The sequence below is a fragment of the Pongo abelii genome, chromosome 19 (assembly GCF_028885655.2).
Source record: "Pongo abelii isolate AG06213 chromosome 19, NHGRI_mPonAbe1-v2.0_pri, whole genome shotgun sequence".
Taxonomy (NCBI): Eukaryota; Metazoa; Chordata; class Mammalia; order Primates; family Hominidae; genus Pongo; species Pongo abelii.
In genome coordinates, this window is record NC_072004.2 from 47,541,108 (window position 1) to 47,568,199 (window position 27,092).

At 43.6% G+C, this 27,092-nt stretch overlaps 1 long non-coding RNA gene across 4 annotated transcripts; it reads right to left on the reverse strand.

Annotated features, from left to right (window-relative positions):
- Positions 1-1,153: 1,153 nt before the first annotated feature.
- On the reverse strand, positions 1,154-19,381 carry LOC100937682 (uncharacterized). 4 transcript variants are annotated; one of them, XR_151499.5, is made up of 5 exons: positions 18,357-18,824; positions 17,849-17,982; positions 13,535-14,102; positions 3,307-3,370; positions 1,154-1,494 (listed from the first exon to the last, which is right to left on the reverse strand). It is a non-coding gene; the product is annotated as an uncharacterized LOC100937682 (long non-coding RNA). The 4 variants fall into 4 exon arrangements; XR_008515114.2 differs by lacking the exons at positions 1,154-1,494; positions 3,307-3,370 and having other exon boundaries at positions 12,481-14,097; positions 18,357-18,717; XR_008515113.2 differs by lacking the exons at positions 1,154-1,494; positions 3,307-3,370 and having other exon boundaries at positions 12,486-14,102; positions 18,357-18,714.
- Positions 19,382-27,092: the final 7,711 nt, after the last annotated feature.

Here is a 27,092-nt window from a genome sequence, read left to right on the forward strand (position 1 = left end):
GAGGCTGGGGGTCACGTGCCTGGGGCTTCCAAGTCCTTAGATGTCCTGTTTCTTGGCCCTTGTGTAAGAACGAGGTTCTCTGAAGGAGGAAGGGGCCCCTTCCAGTGTCTGTGAGTAGAAAGCAGGAGCAAAATATGTCATGGAATATTTTGTGTGTTGGGTCAATTTCAACCAACACAGAACCTAAATGCTTTGTAGACCTAATTAAACTGTGAGCTTCTAGAAAAATAAAACCGACTTTGAGATTGTCTCTAGACTTCCTTATTCCTAGCATGCTCGGGCTGGAAGAAAAAAAAAAGAGAGAGAGGTCAGTCCCCTTTGTCTGTTACGCCCCATGGCAAGCAAGGGGAAGTCTTGGCAGATGGCAGCAATGCCCTCCTAATTCATGGGTCACCCTGGAGCTGCCCACAGACACTGCCAGACCTTTTAATGAAACCACTTAATTGGCATGAACATAGGCGAGTGTACAGGTCACCTTTGCTCAGGTCAGGGGCTCAGATGGGAGCATGAGCCCTCTTGGGCCTGTACTAAGCCCTTTTTTCAAGAAGACTGTGTTGTTGCCAGTCTCGAGAGAGAAGGTTGGAACCTAAAATACTGATAAACAGCTCATAGTCCTGCCTAGGGAGCCAGAGGTAGGCCAGCTTTGCCAGGTCATGTAGGACCAACCTCACAGGTACCAAGGGGTTGGAGACTGCCTCTCATAACTTTGATAAAAGTCAATCATTTCTATTAGTTTATGCATTCACTCATTTAACAAAAGGTTTTTGAGTTCCTGCTCTGTGTTAGGTATATAAAGTGCTTTTCTGTACATTGTTCCATTTGATTTCATTTAATTAGACAAGAACTTGCTGAGTTAGCTACTATCTTCCCATTTTACCAGTAGACAAGCAGAGGCTTAAATAAGTTAAAGAAAAAAATATTTAACTTAAAAATTATTTATTAAAAATTAATTACTAATTTTTAACTTAATTTATTAACTTATTAACTAACTTAGCTCAAAATCACACAGCTTGACAAGATTTGAACCATAGACTCTGTGATTCAGGACTCAATCAGTAGAAAGAGTTTACAGGCATGGCCTCCTGGCCCTTTAAGGCAAACGTTCCAGAAAGGCTTAGGACAAGATCATAGAACTCCTGGCAGAACCAGGTGCCACCAAGAAGGAGTGTGCTTTGTTTCCGTAGTCTTGGGGTACATAAAACTGGGCAGGGGGCAGGGGGCAGTGGGTGGGGGTTACACCAAATCTGAGCTGCCTTTATCTGTGCCGACCTGACATCTTGAGCAGACCAAGCCCCAGGCAGTAAAAGTGCTGGAAAGTCAAGACACGTGGGCCTCAGTCCTCTCTGCTTCTTGAGAGACGTTCGACCTTGCAGAGGCCCTTGCTCTTGCCATCTGGGGGTTTAGGGCCAGATGGCTGCCCGGGTCTCTTAGAATTAGGTTGGCCTGATTCCTTGAGCTGTGGGGTTGGTGTTCCTGGAGTCACGGCTAAAAATTCTGTAAATTGCAGGGAAGCCAATGTTTAAAGACTTCTCCATTGCACTTGTGGTTGCATACATCCACACACCTCCCAGTGGGTCACGACTTCCTAGGGCTTATCCCACTGCCAAGGAGAGAGGCCCTTCTTTCCTCCATCCTCTACGTCCCCAACTCCCAGCTTCTTTTCCTATGACCTGGGGGTGCCCATAATCTGTCTCAAGTTTCTGATGGTGAGGTGCTTGAGGTTGCGAAGCGTTTCCCTGACTGTCTCGTGAGCAGGAATGATCACACTGTGTTCCCAGCCCTTTGTTCTCCCCGTAGCCTCCCACTTGGTTTTCCAGGTGAGGACAAGGGCCACATGGAAAGGGAAAAGGTATTATAATGGAAGGGATGCCCAAGAGGAGTGTGTATGGGAAGGGTTGAGCGATCATACTGGACACTTTCAGGTCTTTTTTATTGGCCATCTGTCCTCCACTTTCTTCTTGCTTCCAGGGAGGTGGGTCTGTGTCTGTGGCTGGATGCAGTGAGAGGAGCCAGAACCAACACCCAGTCTGTTCTTCAGCCAGAGGGGTAAGGCTGAGTCCACTAAGCTTGCACCTCCACGGTTTGCCCTCGGCAAGCACCTGATGCCTAACCAACCTCACCCATGAAGTCAAGGGTCATTCATCAAACCCATTTTCCTAAGCATCTGCTACATATCAGGCACTGTGCCAGGCTGTGGGAATGCATGATCCAGATGGTCCCTGCTCACAGAATTTACAATCTTGTGCCAGAAACTATTAAACTAATAATGACACGAGTAATTATAAAATAAAATTGCAGGAAGTGCTGCATGTGTCAGCTCCTGACCTTCCTTCTACTTCCAGGACTGGGTGTGATTAAAAGTGAGGCTACTATGACGGGCCACTAGAAGATCTGGGAGGTGAAATCCAGTCCCAAGTCTCCTCTCACCCTCTGACTCTTGGGACAGCAGAGCAAGTGAATAGGAAAGAAAAAGAAAGAAGATGCTATAAAAAGGTGGCTTGGAGATGGCAGGTGCTAGTGCAATGGATGGGGGAAACCACATAATCTGTCATTTCCATCTCTTCCATGTCACTGACATTGGTCCTCTTGACCCTGTCTCAGCTCAGACCTGCATCATCTTTTCTCGAGATGATTGTGGCAGCCTTCTGCCGCCAGTCTTGCCTCTCACCCAGCCCAAGATAGCCTCGATAGAAGTCTGCAGAGAACCTCTCCTCTTTCTGCCTAGAGCAGTATTTCTCAGCCTTGGGACTAGTGGCAATTTGGGGCTAGATAACTCTTTGTTGGCTGGGGCTCTCCTGTGCATTGTAGAATGTTTAACAACATCCTTATTAGTAGTGACAACCAAAAATACATCCAAAGATTGCCATATGCCATATGATTTGGGAACCACTGGCTCAGAGATATTATGCCCTTGAACTTGATATTCAGAGCTCTCCATGATCTGATTCTAAGCTGTATTTCAGGCCGAGTGCAGTGGCTCATGCCTGTAATCCCAGCACTTTGGGAGGCTGAGGCAGGCAGATTGCCTGAGGTCAGGAGTTCAAGACCAGCCTGGCCAACATGGTGAAACCCTGCCTCTACTAAAAATACAAAAATTAGCCTGGTGTGGTGCCACATGCCTGTAATCCCAGCTACTCAGGAGGCTGAGGCAGAGGTGGCAGTGAGCCAAAAAGAGTAAAGAAAGCGAGAAAGAAAGAAAGAAAGAAAAAATAAGCTTTGTTTCAGTATGCTCTTCCTCTGTCCTGTCTCTCACATTCTATTATGTAGCCATAATCAAGTACATGAAATTTTCTTAAAGTGCCCTACCTTTTTCTTCTTGCCTTTGGCCATCCTGTTCTCTTGACTTACAGGGCAATGACATCTTCTCTATCTATTAAAAGAAATCTACTTGTGTCACAAGATTCAAATAAAAGGCCTTGTCTGAGAAGCTTTTCCAGATTTCTGGAATTTAGTTATCTTACCTGTCAAATAAGGATAAAAAGTCTGCCCCATGGATTGCCCGGAATCAAAATTTCAGAGTTGTAGGAGAACTGGGGAATCACCAATGTCTTCTTTCAGGGAGACAGACGGAAATGCAAAGAAGTGGATTGTCTTGCGGAAATCATAGCCAGATGGAAAATAAGCTGCGCCTAGAACTTGGTGTTCTAAACTCCGAGATCAATATTCTAAACCCACCTGTCAGCTTTTGCAAGATGAAGACACTATCTAATCAACAGGAAAGTTAACTTTATGGCCACAAGGTCACAAAAGCTCTCTGCACCTCCTCAATGTTTCTCTGTAAGGTGAAGGGCTAAACCAGCTGTTCCCCAAAAATCATTCCAGGCTGCTTTGTGCCACTATGATTCTAATTTTCTTTTGAGAAGACTGTCATTTAATCATAAGCTATTCTTATGGGGCGGTATTCATAATACTTCCCAGTCCATCTCATTGTGGGGGCTGGAAATTTCTGCCCTTGCTATGACGCTGTCAAAATTGAACCCCAGAGCTCAGCTCCCAAGAAGGTTAACATAATGGTTTTGCTGCTCATCGTAATAACACCTCACATCATGCCTTCAGATCACTCCCCAGCATCATTCTTCAAATTCAAACGTGAACCAGAAGTGACAAATGATTCTTGTAATACGCTCTTTGACACAAATCATTTCTGATTGCTCGGGACCCCAGACAACCTTGAGCATGCAGAATCAAGCTGAGAGGGAGAAGTCTTAGAAAATGAACAGCTTCAACTTCTTGCCGATGAGAACCCTCTGCTCACGAGGCAGGAGCAGTATGTGCTGATTGCCAAACAGATCATTTTTAAAATGATGCAGATCTGTGGGGTATTGGTCCGTGTGGTGATGTGTCTCATCTTGCAATGTCCTATGCAGCCTTCAAAGCATTTTTAGATCCTGGCAAGGAAACAGACATTCATGTGCGTAGGGTTTGCAAGGCCCTCTGCATTATGATGTTGCTCTTCATCCTCCCAGCAAGCTCGGGTATGTATTGTTATCCATCACCCCACAAAGGAGGAAAGGGAGCCTCAAAGAATTCCTAGAGCATTGCCAAATGACCTAACATGTTGCTGTTAGATCTAAGACTAGAATTCAGGTCCTGTGGCTCCAAAGCCAGTGCTCTATACCGAGGGGCACCTCTAAGGTACAAATCCCTTTCAAAGTGCTCTTATTATTTGGCCTCATTCTCTGTGTATGAATGCTTAGAATTGAGGGAAGAAGTGCACATTGATGTGAGGTGGGCTTATCTGGAAAATCAGGAGGTTGGAATGGATCACAAATAATACTCCTGGTTCAAATGCATTGGCAGACCAGTCTAAGTGCATTATGAGTATCATTTCCTTTCCTTTCCTTAGCAGCGCAGAAATCCTGTGGGATAAGTATTAGGATTGTTCCCATTTTTCAGAGATGGAACTGAGACTCAGAATAGTTAAGCAACTTGCTCAAGGCAGAGCTGGGGTGGGGCCAGAGGCAGAGATGAATGGCCATCCACCAAGGATTCCTGCTCCCTTGCAAAGACTGAAGCTGTGTAGCGAAGTGGTTGCCTGGTCAAAACCTGCATTTCTCAGGTTGCCTGCATTAGAAGAGGCCATGTTGACCAGTTCTTAGAAATGGATATGGTGGGAATAAAAATGTCACTTCTTTTTTTTTTTTTTTTGAGATGGAATATCACTCAGTCGCCCAGGCCGGAGTGCAGTGGTGTGATCTCGGCTCACCGCAAGCTCCGCCTCCCGGGTTCATGCCATTCTCCTGCCTCAGCCTCCTGAGTAGCTGGGACTACAGGTGCCCGCCACCACGCCCGGCTAAGTTTTTTTTTTTTGTATTTTTAGTAGAGATGGGGTTTCACCGTGTTAGCCAGGATGGTCTCAATCTCCTGACCTCGTGATCTGCCCGTCTCGGCCTCCCAAAGTGCTGGGATTACAGGTGTGAGCCACCGTGCCTGGCCCCAAAAATGTCACTTCTTAGTGGAAGTAGTTATGAAGCTGATGTGCCTTCTCCTCTCTCTATCGCCTCCTGCCAATAGACATTAATCCCTAGACTGACTTCAGAAGCTATGTGTGGTGTTGAAATCTTACAAACTTATTCTGAAATGCTTCTAAAAAGCAGAACAAAGAAAGATAAAATTGAAATTAAAAATAAAAAAAGAAGCCGTTTAAGGAGGAGGACAGTGTCCATCAGCATGGATCCCTGAATGACCACGTGGAACAGTTCCCACCTCTACTCCAGCCTCCCCACACACTGCTAATTGCACGATGCATAAAAGAGACATCACCTTAAATTGGACTAAGTCGTTGATATTTCAGGAGGTATTTGATATAGCAGCCAGCCTTACCCTGACTAATACAGAAGAGTCTTGTTTCCGAGGTGCATTCTCTTCACTGCTACACCACAAAGTGGCCTCGGGATTGTTTAGATTTACGGAGATAGTAGAAAATGTTCTCCTTATTCCCTAGCCCAAGAGCAAAAGTGTGTTGGTATTTTTTCCCCCTGTGAAGGCTGGGGAGTATATGGGAGTGACGTTCATGTGCTTCTGAGCCGCTTCCAAAATTGACCACTACCTTCAGTCTTCTCATCTCAGTAAATGGCACTAGCATATACTCAATGGCTTGGCAGTCATTTTGGATTTCTGTCTTTCCTTTGCCCCCACATCCTAACTTTCAACAAGTCCTGTAGACTCTACCTCAAAAATAAACTCAGTAGGGTGCTGGAACTGGCTCAAGCCAACTTGTGAGAGCTGACTGTCAAATTGTTAGAAATATTGCAAGCCAGTTGATGTCATATTGAAAGTTTTAGGCGGCCCATGGTGGAGGTATTTGCACTATGGAAATTGACAAATGCTACAAAATAAGGTCACCCTGCTCCCAACAGAGCAGATTGTTAAATGCCTACCGACACACCCACTGAATGTTTTCCAAGTTTCACCTTTTCTTACCACTTCCACTGCTACCCGCCAAGTCATAGCATCAGCATCTCACCTTATCTTGCATATATGACTGTAGTAGGCTCCTAACTGGTCTTCCTGTAATTTTCTGCTCTTTCCCAGTTAACTCCTCACACAGTAGCCAAAGTGATCTTTTAAAAGTATAAGTGAGGCCAGGTGTGGTGGCTCATGCCTGTAATCCCAGCTCTTTGGGAGGCCTAGGCAGGTGGATTACTTGAGCCAAGGAGTTCAAGTCCAACCTGGGCAACATGGCGAAACCCTGTCTCTACAAAAAATTAGCCAGGTGTGGTAGCACTCACCTGTAGTTCCAGCTACTTGGGGCAGGGGGAGGGGTGCTGAGGTGGAAGAATCACCCAAGCCTGGGGATACTGAGGCTACAATGAGCCATGATCATGCCACTGCACTCCAGCCTGGGCAACAGAGTGAGACCTTGTCTCAAAAAAATAAATAAAAATAAAAATAAAAATAAAATGTAAGTGACACCACATCACTTCCCTGCCCAAACCTCTCTGAGCCTTCCCATTGCCCTTAGAGTAAAATTAAAATTTCTTTCTGTAGTTTACAGAACTTTACACATCTGGCATCTGCCCACCTTTCTGACTCAGCCTCTGCCACTCCTTTCTCACTCGTCGCTCTGCAGCTGGGGTGGTGGTGTTTCTGTTCCACAAGCATAGTGAGCTTGTTCTAGTGTCAGGGTCTCTGTGTTTGCTGATCCCTTTGCCTCAAATGCTCTTCCCCTTGATCTTCATATAGTTTGCTGTTTTACATCATATAGGTCTCTGCTAAAATATCACCTCCTCCTAGAGGCCTTCCTTGAGCTATCTAAAATAGTCACCTCCCGCCCACCCTGCCACAGCACGTGCTTCCTGAAGTTATGTTATGCATGTGTTTACTTGTTTACAAGTGAAATCTGCTGCTTCTATTGAAATGCACTTTCTGAGGGTGGGAATCTTTCTTTGTTCACTGTATTCTCAGTGCACGAACTGGTGTCTGGCACCAGAAGATGCTCAATATGCCTACTGTTAAATGGACAAACATGTACCTGATCTTCAATATGACATGATTGAATGTAGCCAAGTCAAGTCAGCAGATGCTCAGATCATAATGTGGGTGGAGGTTCTGGAAGGCAGGGCCTGCAGGATAGTTGGAAAGTTGGATGGGCTGACTATGTCCAAGGAACACAGGGCAAAGGGGGAAACGAAGGGAAGAATAAAAACAGAACAGAAAGGTTGATAGGGTACCTGGAGGAAGAGTGTATGCTAAGCCTCAGGTCAGTATCTGTCAATGAAGCGTCAGAGTGTGTGTCTAGAAGGGGCAATAGGAACAGGATCTGGATAGATTTAGCCTAAAGCCTCTTTGTTAGGGCACCAGAGAAAGCTAATCCCTATCTGTAACTTTTTCACTATGTGACTTTGGGCAAGTTACTTAACCTCTCTGATTCTCAGTTTTCTCTGTAGAAAAGGGTTAATGATATCCTCCTATGGCTGGTGGGAGCACTAAAGGAATAGAAGATTAAAAGCCTCAAGTAAAATGCTTGGCATGCAGTAAGTGTTCAATAAATGCTTAGTAACTGCAAATTTCCATACTCTTTTTAACCTTCCTGCCTGTAAATGATCACTCTTTTTATTGTCAATATCCTTTAGTTGGATCTTAGAGACAGGAAAGGCAGGGTGTGGAAGCTAAACAGGACTTAGAGGTGAAAATGGTGAATGATTAGGTCTCATCGCATGCCCCTGTAGGCAGAGTTGGGATGACTAATGAAAAGAGGGTAGGAGGTATCAAAGCCTCCATACAGACATGGCCAGCGGGAGGACCTGGGGACAGTCCTCATTCCCCATGGCATCCACAATGGGATCCCCAATTTGTTCTCTGAAGTGGCATCTTCTACCTGGAGGCCTTTTTTATTGAGACTTACAGCATGGAGGAGAACACCAAGAAGGACTGAGAGGGATGCAGTGGAGACTTACCAAGGTCACAAGGCCAGTGCTTGGCAAAGCCGGGATAGAAACCCAGTTCCTCTGACTCAGCCCAGAACTGTCTATTCCACCTTCTACTCTGTATCACCTCACATAGGAGCTGCTTTTCCAAAGGGGCATCAGCTGCTCCACAGCATGATCTATTATCCCCTCTTTGTATATCCACATTAACAGTTGTTTAACCAATGCCTATGGAATGGAATTAATTCAAGTGCAGGTTTTTTCTACAAGGTAGATCCATGCTCTCTTTTGAAGAGGCGTGCCCATGGCATGAGGCTGTGAGGATGAGATACTTGGAGGCTCAGGTAGATTTAGAAATAGAACTGTGAAATTTGAGTCTAGTAATGAATACTTATGAGGAATAGGATAACAATCTTCTAAATCTATAAAGTGCATTTTAGCCCATAAAACCCATTCAGACTCTTATTTTCCCCTACTTCTCCCAGCAAGCAAGCCTGTGGGTGGACTCAGAAGAGGTTAATGTCCCATTTGCAGTTGAAGAGACTGAGGCACAGACAGGGAACACAATCGCCTCTGATGAGCCACGTGGCCTTAGGCTAGAGTCTGAGAAGGGGTGACTATTGGCTACTGTAGTACACACTCCTATCACCTGCAGATGGAGCCTGCAGTGCCCCCAAAGAGGTTAATTTCTCACTAGCAGATTCTTTCTCAGACATCCAGCAGGTGCCTTGCATTTTAATGGATCCCAGATGCTTATTGCTTGCAAAGAGGTCAAGTTTCTAAATGGACAGCCAGATGGAGAGCCCTTCTGGACTTTCCCTGGGGCCAGTCAAGGCTGCGCCTGCCATTGGCGCCTGCTTTTCTTGCCCTACAATGGTTCTAGCATGTTCCATGCTAATAGCTTCCTCCTTCTGAGCCCTTTTCAGGGCTCTAGGCTGGATTCCAATGTGGAGGGCAGGAAAGCTGGAAGCATAGGCAGGGCAGCTCCAAATGCAAAGATCTGAAGACCCAAATGCACATTCTTTCCTGTTTGCCAGGGAAACATGTAGACAACTTTAACATTCAATGCCTTGTAGAAGTGCAACCATGGTGCATCACCACATATACAGTACAGACACCAATAATTAAAACCCAGCCCCTGTGTCTGGGGCCTCATGGCTTGCACAGCACGTTCACAATTGCTCTCTCATTTGATTCTCATAGGAAGCTCAGCTCAATCCTTGACTAGTTCAGGTGTTTACTGGCTGCCAACTGTGCCAGGTGCTGACCTTCGGGAGCTCACAGTCCAGATGGGAGACAGGCACATAGCAGGGAATTACATGGGAGAGTGCAGGGAACAACACTGCGGTGAGTGCGGAGAGTGTGGTGTCATGGGAATGAGTGACAAGGGACTTCTGTTGAAAAGGTGCTATCCAGGCTGAGGAGTTAGCCAGGTGAAGGGACAGGAACAGAGGAGTGTTCTGGGCCAAGAAACAGCATTTGTAAGAGCCTAGGACTGAAAGAACTCAGCACTTGTGTTCATTTCCTCGGGCTGCCATAACAAAGTACCCCAGGTTGGGCACCTTCAACAACAGACAGGGATTATCTCACAGTTCTGGAGGCTGGAATGCCAATATTGAGGTGTCGGTAGAGTTGGTTTTTCTGCAGCCTCTGAGGGAGCATCTGTTCCAGGCCTTTCTTCTAGCTTTTGGTAGCTCCAGGTGTTCCTTGGGTTGTGGATGTCATTTTCTGTGTATCTTTGTATCCTCTTCCCTCTCTACATGTCTGTCTCTATAACCGTATTTCTCCCTTTTCTCTAATGACACAAATCATATTGAATTAGGATTCACTCTAATGACCTCATTTTAATTTGATCATCAGCTAAGATCCTATTTCCAAATAAGGTCACACTCAGCATAGGTAGTAGGAGTTAGGACTTCAACATATTTTGGAGGGGGGCACAATTCAACTCATCACAGCACTTTCCAAAGAATAGGAGGTAGCATAAAGATTGAGGGGAAGGACAACAAGGGGAGGTCAGGCTAGCTGGTCTACCTGGACCCTCTTAGGGAGGGTTCATCAGCCATGATGAAGACTTTGCAATTTATTATAAGGGCAAGGAGTGACCCATTTTCGTTGCCCTCACATAGAGTTAGTTAGTCACTCCTGTGAGTTCTTGGACTCACTCCTGTGAGTCTCTCAAGAGTACTTTCCTAGGTGGGCGGGTGTAGGTTTCCCTACTCGATGGCGCATTCATTGAGCATAGGGACCAGGTCTTCCAAGTCTTATTATTCACTGGGACCTACCAGCACAGAGGTCAGCACACAGGACACACTTAATAAGTGTTTGTGAATCTAACACATTTAGGTCAGTTACTGCATCAGCTGACTGAAGAGCTGTCCCTTCATTTATATGTGCTTTTCATACATTTCACATCGTTGTTGCAATAGACACAATCCCTTTTGCACATCTTCATGTATATTCTTGATTTCTCAGGTTGAAACGTTATTTTCATCTTCTTAAAAAGAGAATCCTTCATTACATTCACCCAGACTCCTGTGTCTTATGTGGTTTACAAAAGAGATCTGACAGGGCATGTTGGTTTTTTTTCTTAGGGAAAAAAATCAATGACTTATTTGTGTGTCTTTAATGTAGAGGGAAGTAATAGAATTGGTTTTGCCATCTTAAGGTTGACAAGTTTAATACTTAAGACAGGGTTTATTCAATCCCAACATTGTTAGAGCTTGTAAAAGTTTAATGATCTACTTCCAGGATTTAAGATTTGCCTGAGTCTCTCTCTCTCTCTTAAATTTTACTCCGACAGGTTTGCTCTGAGAAAAGCAGGATTTTGTAGCCCTGGCCCCAATCTTTGGACTTCTGCAAAACAGGAGATCAGAAACCCCACAATGTCCCCCCCAACAGAGTGATTGAGTGGCTGATGAATCTGTTGACATGTGAAAATCAACTGCAGCTTGCTATATTATAGAATCCAAACTGCAGGGGAGCCAACAAACATCTAACTCTGCCCACTCATTTTACCGCTGGGGCAAACGAGGTTCAGGGAGGAGCAGGGACTCACCTGAGCCCAGGAATAGGGAGGCTCAATGGAAACTCAGGCCATTGTTGCAAAGCACATCCTATCTGCAGTAAGGTGAGGATTGTATTATTAGGGCTTCCACTTTCTCAGGACTTTGGAGATTTCTGGCTCCACAGAAGCCTCATGGAAAGGAGTGAGCCACCTTCATGCATTTACCTACTCCCAGAGACTCTAATGCAAGTGCCCCTTCCCAAGCTGCCACTTCTCAAGCACATCACTATTACAGGTACTCCATCTCCAGGTGTGGATCCCAGGTGCTCTGCTTCCATGCATCCTTCACCTGGTTTCCCAGGTCCTTTGCTTGGTCTAGTGCAGGGTTAAGAACCACTGGACAAGAGTTTGGGAGCTCTGCCCTTACAAGCTGTGATCTTAGGCAAGCTTCTTTGTCTCTCTAAGTTTGTTTCCTCATCAATTTCATGGGAATAATGAAAGTTTCTATCTCATAAGGTTCTAACAAAGACAACAAGACCAATGAATGCAAAATGCTGAACACATTCTCTGTTGTATACTTAAATACTTGATTCCTTTGGTTGTGTGTGTAGATTCCAATTAGTGGGAAGCAAAAGTCACTTCAAATCAATCTTCAGTTTGTGTGCCAGGGACTGTGCCCAGACTCCCAAGTGTCTTTGGGGCCTCTATGCAAAATAACATTCCCTCAGCACTCTCTCCCTTTCACGTGAGAGGTAGTGTCAGAAGCAACAGTGAAAGCTTGAAAGCATAGACTGTAAATGGCTCAAGTTGCATCTCCCTGGAGCCCCTATTTCAACATTGTTTTGACCAGAATGTTGGTTTCAGCCGCAAGCAATTGATTGGCCTATACAATTCTGTGACCCCAACAACTGATTAATTCATCAGTAATGAAACTGTCTGTGGTCCCTGCTAGCATGCGAGCTACCATTATTGAGCATTTATTCTTTGTCAAGTTCCCCAAGTACTTTACATACATTACCTCACTTAGTACTCTCAATAAATTCTTATTACACAAGCCTTGTTATTCTGCTCTAAGCATGAGGAGCCTGGAGGGGGGTCAGTTCAGAGAGGTTAAGGAAGCTGCCCAGGGCACAGAGCTAGTAAAAGGAAAAGCTGGGATTTGAACCCAGGTGTGTTTCAGTCTTTCAGCCACATTTTTAAATAGGCTTACAGGGGAATAATTTATATACAGTAAAGTTTACATTTTTTGAGAGGAGAGTATAGTACATTTTGAGAAAGTATACAGTTGCGTAAGCACCATACAGTAAAGCTAGAGAACCTTTCCCTAACCCAGGAGTTCCCTTTTGGCCCTTTGCAGTCAATCTGTTCCTTTCAACCCCAACCCCTGGGAGCCTACAGTCAATGATTTGTTTTCTGTGACTATGCTTTTGGCCTTTTCTAGGGTGATGTATGAATGGAATCTTGTAGTTTGTAGTCTTTCGTATTTGACTTCTTTCCCTTATCAGAATGGTTTTGAGATTCATCCATGTGGTTACCTGTGTCACCAGTCTGTTCCTTTTCAGTGCTGAGTAGTAGACCATTGTGTGAATAAGGTATACCCCACTTTGTTCGTCCACGCACCAGCTGATGGACATTTGGATTGTTTTTAGTTTGTGGCTATTATGAATGAAGCTACCATGAACATTCGTGTACAAGTCTTTGCGTAACATATGTTTTCATTTCTCCTGGGTAAATACCCACGAGTGGAAATTCCTGGGTCTCAGGTTAAGTGTATGTTTAACTTTGCAAGAACCTACTGAACCATTTTCCAAACTTTCTGTACTTTTTAAATTCTCATCAGCATTGCACTAAAGGTTTTGTTCAGCTACATTTAAAAATGTTAGACTCAACATCTACCTCATTCTGAGCCGGGAGGTTGAGAATAATGAATGCTACATTTCATTGACTCTAAGATGCCATCAATTTTAAGATGCACCATTATTTTACATACTGCTAAGAAAGAAAAGCATTTCACAAATGATGACACAATGCTTTTATATCACTTAGAAAAAATTTTGCATACTTATTAAAATAGCCCATATATCACCCTTATACGTACATAAAATGGAAAATACAAATGAAAAAAAATAGGTCGGGTATTCCTAGAACGTGTATTCACCTTTAGAATCTTCTGATTTTTTTTTGACTCCAGTCCTCAGTATTTATATTTTTGTCCCCCGGAGTTTCCCTGTGTGCCATCAGCCTGTTGATGGTGCAGCATTTTTAAAAGAGTGCTCTGTTACTGTCTCCAAGAATCATTTTCAAGCAAATCTCAGTGCTGGGAACTGTCTTACTTGACTACACTCATATTTTACACCCCTATACCCACCCAGTTGAATTATGTATCACAAGAAGTTAAGTAGCTTCTGTTCAAATTTAGTAAAATGTTTTTTGGCAAATTGATATTTGTTGCCTTAAAGATAGCCCTGCTCCATAGATAAATCAGTCCCACCAGCCTCTATTGCTTTACAATTCATTAATCTTTTTTTAAAGAAATATGACAATTTATCCTGCCTTCAGTAGCTGTTGGTTCTATATGTTAAGCAATGCATACAACCCAACTGAAGTTTTGACAACATTCATGGCCGGGAGACCCAGTCCACACATGTATGGGCTGTGATGACTTCCTCGTGACTTGCTGTCTGACAGTGATTGAAAGATGTCTTCATTTGTAGAGACAGTCTGATCTTAGGGACATTAAAATTGAAAAAAAATGTGCATCTTAGAGCTCATTAAATGCAGCATATTTTACCCGAGACGTGGATTTCTACTGTGCTCTATTTTTCAATATCCCCCAAATTCCCATAATAGACAAGAGAAACATCTGCTTCATTTTTGGCAACTTCTTCCTCCCCAACCACCTCTAATCACAATGATTCTCCTCTTCTTAACCACTTCTGTCACCTTCATTCAATGCCCATTCTCTTTACCACAGCTATTGCAAAAAACCTCTTCACTTCTCTAATTGCCTTCTAGAAATTTCTTCTCCTTCAATCAGTCCTATTTATTATTCCCAGAGTAATCTTGCTCCTATACAAATCCAAACATGTAATTATTCTTCCTAAAACTCTTTCTTGGATACTCATTATTTAAAGAATAAAGTATAACCTCCTTAGCATGACATTCAATTTATTTTACATTCTGGGTCCTACATTTTGCCCCAGCATTATTCTCCACCATTTCCCATTCTAGGCACACCCAACTATTTGGTGTTCTCCAAACGTGCCTTGGACTTTCCCTTGCTGGGACTTTTCCATTCTGGAATTCTGTTTATGCTTTTGTCTAGAATTCCTTCTCTTTCTTGTTCCTATTGAAGGCTGTTCATAGAAATGAAGCATAATGCTCATTCTGGTTGTATTAGCATGATGCATTTATGGGTGAAGTCTTCTCATATATATGTGCATATATATGTAAATATATATATGCACATATATATTTGTAAATATATATGTGCATATATATTTGTAAATATATATATGCATATATTTGTAAATATATATATGCATATATATTTGTAAATATATATACTTATATATGTAAATATATATGCATATATATGTAAATATATACATGTATGTAAATATATATGCATATATGTAAATATATATGCATATATATGTATATGTATGTATACACACATATGCACAAATAGACACAATCACATATATTCATCTTATTCGTTCTTAGTTGCTATGTCCTCTATGGAATTTTCTTTGTGCTCTTTGATTGGATTCCTTCCTTCATGTTTTCTCAACACCTGCTTGTACCTTCAATTGCAGCATCTTTTGCTGTAAAATGGAGATAGAAGAGATGCATAGCCCTATTTCAACAATTAATTCAATTACATAGACTAAGAGTGCTAGAATTTTGGAGGCACCTGAGTATGATGAAAGACATCTAGAACTTGGCATTGGGCAATAGTGAGACAAAGCTGCAGCCCTGTCACTTTCTACTTATGCGACCTTGGGCACATAATGTAACCTCCTTGACTTGTGTTTCCTGAAGTTCCTGAGCCAATGTGAGCCCTCCAGACACCTTGTAGAACCCCTTCTCCATAGAGAAGAAATGCTGGGAAAACTGCCAAGTGCCTTCCTGAGTCCTCATGGGTAGGGCAATTCTGTCCCTCACCTTATCTCCTCAGCCCTTGGTTCATGTTTTGTGGAAGAGATGGGGCTTGAAACATTTCTCTCTCCTCTTCCAGATTATATACGTGTAGCTGGCACAGGACCTTGATAGCACAGGACCTCGCTAGCACAGGACCTCACTCCCAGCTCCTCCTGCAGCTCAACATGGCCAGGTGACTGGTTCTCACTAAAGCAACATGAGTGGAAGTGACAGGTGCTACCTTGGGGTCAAGGCTTTTAATTTGCAAGTACCTCTCCAGGCTCTCCTATTTCATTTGCTGGCTGAGTGCAGATGACAACTAGGACCTAGGCTAGTGCTTCTCAAACTTGAGGATGCATCAGAACCACCTGGAAGGCTTGTTAAAACAGGTTGCCAGGCCCTACCTCCAATATTTCTGATCTGGTAGTCCCAGAGAGGGGCCTGAGCACGTGCATTTCTAACAAGTTCCAGGGTGACACTGCTGCTGTTGGTATGGGGACTACAGTTTGAGAAGCACTGTCCTAGGAGACAGCACAGTCACAACATGGAAAGGGCTTGGGTACCTAATGACCATGGATGGGGCAGCAGAGGGGGTGGGTCTGTCAATCGGGTATATTCATCTACCACTATTAAATGATCAAGAAATAAACTTTTACTGAGTTTGAGAATTTATAGATCTTGGTGAGTCTATACGCATTATAGTGGGTTAATCTATCCTTCAAAGCACTATCCCAGCTATTCATGAGGCTAGAGTCCAGACCCATTGGATTGTCCATTTGCTGGCTGTCTTTCCTCCTGGTCTGGACCCAGCTTTGGAGTCCCTCATACCCTCCCAGGTATCCGATCACAACAGTCTCTGGGCCATCACTCAGAGACTGAGTGAGAGTCCTAATCTCCTACAAGCCTTCCTGCTCTCTGCCATTGAACCTATGGATAGTCGCCCCATCCTGCAGAAGCCTAGAGTGACCTCCAACCCACTGGACTTGGTAATGAGGACTTTTGGCCTCTCCCTGGCTGGGACAACTCATCCCCCCATCCTAATTAATTGTCCCTGGTAGCTGCCCTCGCCAGCTTCTGCCCATGCTACACCTGCATCTGAGAACCCCCAGTCCCCTTGCAGAATGCTAGAATGCTAGGAGACAGAATGCTAGACCAGTCTCCCCACCTCATACCCAGTTCCTCAGTTCCAGCAAGGCCCAGGCACACAGTAGGTGCTCAATGCCTAAAATCAAAACTGCAGTGACCAATTCTGAGGAAGAGGTCAGGACAAGAGGAATGACAGATGGCAGCTGATACAGCCAGCCATCACAGCCAGGCACAAGATACAGGTTCAGTGTCACTCCAGCAAAGTTCTTGAGCTTATCAGAATGCAGTCTCTCAGACAGGGAAATTGTGTGATAATTATATATTAAAAAGTTTAGCAAGTATTAAGAGATCACTAGTTCAATAAGCATATGAAAGCTCAAAGCGGGATTCATGCCATTAACTCAAATTACATGAGCTGAGTCTGCTGTCGTCTCCCTTTTAAGCAGCACATCAAGGAAAAGAGGTGCTTTCATTGGATTATTAAAAGGATTTAATTAACATGGAATACTTCACAGGCAGACAACCTATGACAGAATAATTAAAATATAGTTTGTTAAAATGCACATTAATTGGCTACTAATTATCACATTTCGTTCCCCTTTATGGGCTAAAGATATGCTCAGGAGGAGACACGGCTCTGTGCAAAAGTACATTTCCTTGCTTGTTCTGCTCAGTGTTTAATTAGAAGAAAGGACAAAGTCCTTCACTCTGCAATTCTAGAAAACTAGAATGGAAGTCAGAGCGAGCATATGAGGGGTATTATTGCACACTGGCCATGCATTGTAGTGGGAGAGAGCATTGGACTGGGAGTCTACAGGCCTGGGTGTTCCTCTCCTGCTCTACTCTCCATTCGCCGTGGGTATTTACCATGCTTAAAACAGTTCACGACTGCCCTTACCACTGCATAAATTCCAAATCCCTACTATCTGGTCAGTTATGGTCAGACCCTCAACTATTTTTCCAAGATTCCCCACCTTGCCCATTCCACTCTAGCCATGCTGACCTTGCTGTACCTTAAGCAAATCAAGGTCATTACCACCACAGGACCTTTGCACTGGCCATTTTCTCAGCCTGGAGTCTCTTCCCCTGAAGCTTCATATGGGACTTCTTCCCGTCATTCACAACTTAGTTCAAATGACTTCTCAGAGGGCTTCCCTGACCATCTAATCTAGTGTTGCCTTCTTTATTCTCTATCACATCACAATGCTTTATTTTACCCCCAGATGTAACACCATGGGATTACCTTGAGTATTTATTTGTTCACTTGTTTTGTCTGTTTCTTGTATTGTCTGTTTCCTCCACTTGAACATATATGCTATGAAGGCTGGAACTGTATGTTTCCTTGATGCATTGCAGCTCCAGCACCTAGAACAGTGCCTGGGACATGGCAGGCATGCAATAAATATTTGTTGATTAAATGAATAAAAATGGCAGTGGAGCGAGAAGACCTCTGAAGGTTCTCTTAGCGCCAACACTTTAGGATACTTTGAACATGCAGAGAACCAAGAGAGACACAAAGGCTGCAGAAGACAGAGTGCATCTTAACTCGTTTTAGGAACCCCCTACTGGCCCTCAGCAAAGCTTTGCTAATGATGACCTTTCAGAAAGCTTTTGTGGATTGGGGTCCGTGCAGGTCTGCAATTCTAGGGTTCTCAAGAATCATCAGGATTCCTGTCCATCTCTTCTTTTCAAAGCTATAATCATGGGGTCATCACTTTAAAAACTCACCTCCTCCGTTAATTTTTTCTTACCTGCTTCATCAACCTGCTTCATGCGATTCTAGCAAGACCAAGACCTTCCTTTCAAGGCTCATTTTGCAAATTAGCCTAGATTGTAGCTGACAGATGCTGCCTATGGCTGCTGAGTGGGCAAGCTTGTTTTTCAAATGAAGAGTTCAGATCCTTGGCATTATGAAAGTACTTTCCTGGGTTCTAAATCTACAGTCCTGTTCTTTCCTCCTTTAGGGAAATCTGTGAAACACAACGGATGATAGACCAGGTTTTAAATCTTCCCCAAAAGAGGTGGTCATCCTCCTCCCTAATGCTTAAGCCTGCCTCACTCCATGGTGTCTGGTCACTTCTTCCTCCTCCACCTCAGTGACTTGGGTGACAATGGGCTTTATCACCTCCCTGTCCTTTGTGAACTATCGCCTTCTCATGGGGCGGCTAAACCTAGGGACACTGAGACAGGCTTGAGCCAGAGGCCTGGACCAGCTTCACCTCCAGCATTTTGCCAGATGCTTTCTTTGGCTCTGTGTTTCTGGTTTTTCATCTCTGAACAACTCCTTATCCCAGCAGAGTGGAAATTCAAATTTCAGAGTTGTAGGTGAGAGCTGAGATAAATCAGGCCCTCCATGAAGTCCAGTCCAGCTCAGTGGAATTCTGCACAGTCATTTGGGGCCAGAGGTCCAGATAGTAATAAAGCATTGCTTTGTCTACTCTGTGAATACATTGTAGAAATAGTTTATGGAGGAGCACAAATACTGGAATGATCTCAAGCAGTGTTGTTCTAAAGTCAACTTTTAAGGCAATATCTCCTTTGCAAGTTTGCAATCACAGTAACTGCTGTGGTCTGCTATATGAGTGCTGGTGGGCTCTGCCGGGCGACAATGACTGGCAGGCGATATCACAGGAAGAAACGGCTCACATGTGTGACGTTAACAGGGTGGGACAAATCACAGTAAACAGCTGCAGTGATGTCACAGGACCCTCATAGCTAATTCACATACTGGGATAGCTCTTGTTTATATTCTGGGACAGCAGCAACTGCTTTAAAGCTCTATTGTGTAGTAGTTAAACAGCAGAAGCTGAAAAGCCAGACACTTTAGGTTTGGTCCTGGCTATATCACCTACTGGCTACTACTGGGCTTTGGTTTCCTCATTTAGAGAAGGGATAATTGCATCACTTGTAATCTAATGGAGAGAATATTAGCAAGAGGTATGATGAGCCCAGAGTGGAGAAAACAATAACTGCTGAGTAAAGAGATTATGGTTTCTAGAAAAGGTACATTTGCAGTGGCCCTCTGTGCATGACTAGGAGTTTTATAAGCAAAAAAAGCCATGGCGAAGACAGGAATATAAGCATAGGGAAAGTGACAGTAGTGATGGTGGAGAGGAGACTACATTTTAGGTAGGAAACAGCTTTTGTGTGACTGACCTGTGAATTGTAGTGGAACAAGAACATGAAAAGATATGTTGAAGCTCTCGGTGGGCTTAATGCAAAGCTAAGAAATTTGGACTTTGTTCTGTGCAGGATTTCTTTTATTTTTTCTGGATGATATTTTTATGCCTAGAAAATAAACAATATTTATCTTAAGCTCACTGCAGAAAACTTGAATACCAAGAAAGTGTAAAGAAAAAACAATCATATGCAAACCTACTACACAAAATAATTGCTGTTAACATTTGGTTGGATGTCTTTTTGGTGCTTTTTCGATGAATATGTATGCTGATCTAGCATTACGAAAATGTTATCTAGAGAATATTTTTGAGCAGGAGAGTGTTGTGCAATTAGGTTTGCATTCCGGAAAGATTCTAGTGGTGGTGGCTGTAGGAAGGAGGGCTAGATGAGGTTGCAGCCAGAGGTCAGGACGCTGTTAGGACTCATTCTAGTCCAGGGGAGGAATGATGAGGGCATGGGCCAAGGCAGCACCTGTGGGGCTGTGGAGAAGTGACACCTTCACCGGAAGAGACATCAAAGACAAAAAACTGCTACCTTTGTCAAGTCAAACTTGAAGTCAATGGCTGTACCAATGACCAATCAATGGCCACTAAGAATATCTTCTCTAGGATTCTGGTCTACTCCCAATCAGATGCCCATAGCTTGGTCTTCCATCCTAGAAAATGCTCCTCTCCTTATGAATAATTAGATTATAGACATCCTTCCCTTAGGACCCCCAGCTGTCTCCAAAAACTTCACTGTGCTTCCTTCAAAACTCAGTAGGAGTGATTTTTAGACTGTTGTTCTGAGATGCCATAGCCATCGGGATCCCTTTGATGTAAAAGCCAGGTATTGTCTTCACAAGGGAACTTCAGCACGGCTCTTCTGACTCTGCAGGTGCGATGCCACTCACCTCTCTAACCTCAGCTATTGTTCTCCTCCCTTCCACATCCCTCCCCAAACCAGCTGCCACCAAGCTGTGCCCAGAAAATGAAGGTTGTCACAAAGAAGCCTGAGGCTGGGTCTGAGAAATGAGATGTGTTGTCTGTGATGGGGGAAGATTGAGAAACTGAATAATTGGGGGCCTGAGAACAAGGCTCTTCAGACAGTCAGGATGGGATCACAGCATGGAACACATTAAAATCTCATCGTCCACCACTTCCCAGTAGCCTCTGCTGCCTCGCTTCAAGTGCTGTTTTATAAGCAGTGTTTGCAGAGAGTTAACGAATTTGTAGGGGCCCTGAAAGGTAAAGGGCCTCTGTTGAATAGCTTCTCTGTTACTAGAGAAAATGAGAAATGGTTTTCCTTATAACCCAATTTCCAAAGCCTTTTATTACAGAGCATCAGGAAGATTTGCCTCCTGCCAAGCTGAGTGGGGCTGGGCCAGCTCCCTAGGAGAGCTTAGAGATGGTTGGATGGCTGCTGGAGGCATAGAGGGTGGTCAAACTGATAGAATCAATACCCTTTTCCCTCAGTAACACAAAAGGCATTTGCCAACTCATGCTTTTTGCACTGATTTTTCTCTCCTGAAACCACGAAATGGGAGGTAGCATGTAGCATGATGGAAAAGTAACAACAGGGGCTTGGTGTCCAGCAGATGTGGGTTCCAGTTCCAGCTCTCGCACTTTCTGACATGACTGCAGTTTCCAACTTTGCAAAAGGAAAGACAGTATCTGCCTGAAAGGCTGCCATGAGTGAGGGTGAGACAATATGTAAAGTCCTGGTATATTTAAACTCTCAACATCCCTTCTTGTTCATCATAGATACTTTGAATATTTCTCAGCCAAAGATCAACCAGTGGGATTTGTGCATTTTTTGAGGTAACAAATTTAGGGCAGTGATTTGTCGAAAGTTACATACTGAGTTCCGGACAAAGCTGGAAGCCGGATGGTCAGTGGAACACTCTCGTCAGGTATTCTGTTAGTGCAATGGGCGTGGCTGTTAATGGTGGAAATGTTTCCCCAGGGAAGTGCTGCTGGGCTCTCTTGCACCGCCCTGGAGCTGGGAGGGGAGATGCATTTGCAGTGGGTCTCTTCTGCCTCCCTACTGAACACTGGGCCCACTGGACAATGTCTGTAGAAGAGGGGCTCTGAGCAGCAGGGACATTCGAGTCACTTGTTCTTTGGGGCTTAGGACTGGTCAAGAGAAAGGGACTCTAGAGCTCTGGCAATCCTCCCCTACCCTGGAGTGACAGAGGCCCTGATGGAATTGGACTCCTTCAAGGAAACACCAAATCAATGCAGTGGAGGCACTGCATAGAATCTGAAGGGTAGGGGTCTTCTCTGGGGCCAGTGAAGGTGTTGCTAAGAGGGTGGGTTGAGATAGCACTAAGCTGACATGTGAACAGGTGGTAACTGAATATGTGGTTTATTTTGGGCTTTAGAATAATGAGTCATACTCATAATAACCAATTGAATGTTTCTTGCTTCAGAGCTTCCAGAGACCCCAAGACAACAGGTGTCACAACTTAAATAAAGGGGTGAGACTTGCAAAGAGAGGTGGAATAAACAGCTTTATGTTTCATAACCTCTTCAGCTCTGATAAAGGAGATTGTTTGGGAGGCAGATCCTTTATCATTACTATTATTATTATTATTATTATTATTATTTTGAGATGGGGGTCTCTCTATGTTGCCTTGGCTGGCCTTGAACTCCTGGGCTTGAGCAATCCTCCCACCTCAGCCTCCCCAAGTAGCTGGGACTACAGGCATGAGCCACTGTGCCCAGCTGAGAAAGCTCCTTTAATACCAGATAACCTTTATTGAGTTCTTTCCATGTGCCAGGCATGGTACTATGTGCTTTCCATCTTTGACCCAATTCATTCTCACAACATTCAGTTATGTGGTAGTAGATATTATTATTATTATTATACCTATTTGGTGATGGAGAAGCTTAGGCTAAGAGAGATAAAATAACTTATTCTAACGTCTCACACACTAATGAGGCTTAAATGACTGTATGAAGCACTTTGTAAAGCAGAAGGACCCAGAAAAGAACTTTTATTGTTCTGCATGAGGCAGGTAGACGTGAATCTGAGTCCTTCGTTTTTTTCCCTGCAGTTGAATTCTCTTCCCAGGTGCGATTCAAGCATCCAGAAACAGCAGAACTGCTTAGGATCAATAAATTGGGTGGCAGTGCTGTTAAGCAGTAAACTTAGGGGAGAATTACACAGGGCAACCATGAAGACCCAGTTCTCTAATGCCTGGGGAAACACTTTGCAAATTGGAAGGTGATGTTTTTAACTGCCTTGGATGGTTTCCTATGAGTGAAATTGTTCTGTTTGGAAAGTGGCTTTAGTTAGAGACAGTGTTATTTGATTGTGTTGAATTCAGTTTGAGTCTACACAAATATGACACAGAGTTTCTGTCCTGAGTTGGTTTGAAGTTTAAGTGGGGGAAGGGAGAGAGAGAGTAGTGGAGTTAGACTATTTTAGCATCGCTGCTTATGCATATGTGTGTGTGTGTGTGTGTGTGTGCATGTGCGCACGTGTGGTGGATGGGGATCAATTGAAGGGAGTGACCGTGGAAGGGCTATTGTAAAATAAATGAATCTCTACTATGTCAATAAGATAGGCTTAGGGGAAGGGGTATTTCAAGATGTGGGAAGAGCCCATGCAAGGATCCAAAAGGGCCTGGGGTTGCCAGTTCAAAGACCATCAACCTATGTACCAAGCCCTGCTAGTGTCTGTGGCTAGGATCATTTTCAAGTGGTTCTTCTGTCTTTTGTGCTTTTTGTGGAAGGAGTTGACAGGCAAGGGAGGTGGGTCTGAAAGGAAGGAATGGCCAACCTGGCTTCAAAAGAAGCACCACCAGAGGGTACAGACAGTCCTCACCACCAGGGAGGATCTATGCCTGAGGCTGGCCGGGACTGAGCTGGGGGAAGTAAGGCTGAGTGATATTTCATATCTTTCCTTACTGAGAAGTGACTCTCAGTGAGACTTTTAAGACTGAAACACATCTGAAATGCACTCCCAGCCACACTAGACCATAAACAAAAGGGAAGGAGCCTCTCACAAATCAAGGTGAGGCTGAGGGTTTTAAACAAATTTGTATCCCAGTACTCTCAATGACTCTGCAAGATACTCATCATTATCTCCATTTCTAGGTGATCAGTAAAAAGTAGATTTGAAGATCAAATCCAGATCTGTCTGGCTCCAATGTCTATGTCTCAAATGCTCATCCTCTCCATGTCTCTTCCAGGTTTCACAATGGTCAGACGTCTCAGAAAGTTGTGGGCATGCGGGTAACAGAACGGTCCGTGGCTACCTAACCTACTATTCCCTGAGTTATGCCTGGAGCACCCTCCTAGCTAGGTCCCACTTATGCTTTTGGTCCGCTGTTGATTAAATGAATGGATTTAGAAGGTACTTGTTCTCCAATGTAGACGGAGTAGTCCAAATTCTCGTGAAATAAGGACAATACGTGTCCTATTAACAGCTGACACCAAAATATCTTTTAAGAATGATACTATTTGTTTAGAATATAACACATTCTTGGGGGTGCAAAGTGAGACCCCCCAGCAACATGTGTATGAAGATAACTCTTCTTTGAGAGGCAAGGTAAAAATCTGCTTGCTACTCTAGAAAGAGAGGAAATGAAAAGAGGAAAAATAAGAGGTGATGAGGAGAGAGAGATGGTGAAAAGCTGAGAGGTGCAGGATGTGACAGCCCAAACTTTGAGCTCATGAGTTTACCCAACTCATGAAATTCTTGGTCCAAATGACACTGTCATAAACCTATGAAAGGATGGAGCTTATGCTCAGGTTACCATGGAGTAGAAATTGGACCTCAGGTGTGAAGATCAGGAACTGAGATAAGGAAGTCCAAGAGGATGTCAGCAGTCAGGAATTCAAAGCAATCATGGAAAGAACCCTGGACTCCCACAGGCCTTGATTTCAGGGTTTGAGCTGGTTTAAGTACATTTTCAAGGGATACAGGGACTGTAGCTGAGTTCTACCAAATTGAACTTCTAGCACTCTCCAGAGCAAGATGAGATTCAGCTCAGATAAAAGCATTCTGTTTTCCAAGACCTTAGAATCCAGGTATATAGCGAAGGCTACCAGGAAGGATCTGTTGATCATAGTCCAAGACGCCTCTTGGAAAAGATACTTATTTGAATATCTTAAAGATGACAGCTGCCCATTCCTGCAATGTGATCCCACAGCAATGTGGACACTGGTTTCCCAGCAGCTTCATCATGAGGTAGACAAGTGTAATGGCTGAGAGTAAAGGTCAGAGCCAGAGATTAAGGGTCTGTGGGTGCATCATGGTGTTACCACCCTCAGGCTATCAACCCACCTTGGACTTCTGCCAAGGGGAGAGGGGACGTGGGGAGAAGAGACAATCTTAAAGAGCAAGTTACATAATGAACTGAGTAACTGGAGTTCCTAGAGGGGCCTAAGGCGTAAAGCAGAGATGCCTTGGAGTTTAAGAGCCCTGACAAGATGTGGCATAGCTGCCTCTCCACTCACCTTGGCTTGAGAATGACAGCACGTGGGAAAATCTGAGAGCTGGGATGATGTTACAGTTGATTTCTTTCCTGTCTCTATGACCTTGTAATGCCAAGGAGCCACTGGATGACAATTATTTACTTCAAGCTTAAATACATTTACATTCAGAAAATTAAGCACAGCTCTCTTCTAGGTGCTTCAGCAAAATTTTAAACTTTTGTGAAGCATAATGAAATAGATTCTGCTAATCTAAAGGTTTGTGGCCGCATCAGACACCCAAGTTTGGTAATGAGTGAGGCCTCTGGAGCTAGAAAGTCACAATCATCTTTGAGGGAAGAACTTTGTGGAATTTGGAGGTATATGTATTAGTGTTTACAGGTAAGTTAGCCAGTGATGACTATGATGATTTTTCTTTCCATCTGCCCTTTAGTTACCTAAATAAAAAGAAGACATTGTTCCCCTCAGCATATTTCCAGTTCCCATACTCCCCTAAGTTATTCCCATAAGCATATCTTAGCAAATTCTGCTAGCAGTAGAACATGTCTTGGTCTGTGAGAGGTGCCTTAAGTGTAAGCACAGGTGAGGGAGGAATGGTGGAAGACTTTCTTGCAATTAGCTCTTCCTGTTCTGTGCAAGAGCCCTTCTTGGACAGCTGCTTTTGCAGCATCTGTCTTTTTGTCATCATCATCACATTAGCTAGTATTTATGGAGCATCTTAAGTGGAGCAAGCACTATCCTGACCACTTTCCAAGAATATTTCCACCTTATTTCCTATAACATGGTAAATATTCCCACCTTATTCAGTATAAGGTGGCCTTTTTCCTTTTTGGTCTCCATTTTACAAATGTTAAGTAACTTATCTAGTCACTAGCAAGTAAGTGAAAAACCAAGTATAGTCTCAGGTCTGTATTACTCTAAAGTCCCTGCCCTTAATCTCAGAAATTGTTTCCTAGTCACTATCCTCAGAGAAGAAAATCATTGAAATAATTGTATTCATTCATTCAGCATCAACTAAATACCTACTATGTGCTAAATGCAATGTTAACAGTCAAGACTACAAAGATGAACATGGCATGGTCCCTGACTTTAGGAAGCTCATGGTCTAGGCATGTAAGTAGATGTTATAAAAGAGAATAATAGGATAATTGCAAGCATCTCAACAGAGCATTGTGGGAATACTAAAGAGGCACCATTCTGCATTGGTGGAAGGAGGAGTGTTAGAGTTGAGAAAGAAGATGAGCCTTAGAATTCTTGAGATTAAAAACTAAAAATGAAACTCAGCTTGTCCAAAACATATTTCTGCAGGGTTTGCCATCTGACTGTATGATATCACCAACTATCTCATTTTTCAAGACAAAAAATCTAAGCATTTTATTTACACATCCCACTCTATTATTCTCCATATCCAACTCATCACTATATTATACTAAATATCCCTCCTAAAAATCTTTTGAAAACATCTACTTATCTCCAGAGGCATAGCTACCATCCTAGCATAATCTATCTTATTATCTCTCACTTGAATCTTGGCAGTAACCTTCCAACTGGTCTTCCCATTTTCACTCTTTCTTTGAGCTTCCTTTTCTCTGCAAAGACTAATCTGTTACTCATTGGGCCCATATTTTTTCTAGTAGAAAATTTATATTTATAATATATATTTTAAAGTCTTTACTAAACCCAACATTTGGGCCTTCTTGGTATCTATTTCTATTTCTAAACCCAACATTTAGGCCTTCTTGGTATCTATTTCTATTAAAGATTTTTTTCTTGCCTATGTGTAGGGTCCAGCCTCACAGGGTCGGTGGGTTTCTCCCTGTGTGCGGAGACGAGAGAGCGTAGAAATAAAGACACAAAGAGATAAAAGAAAAGACAGCTGGGCCC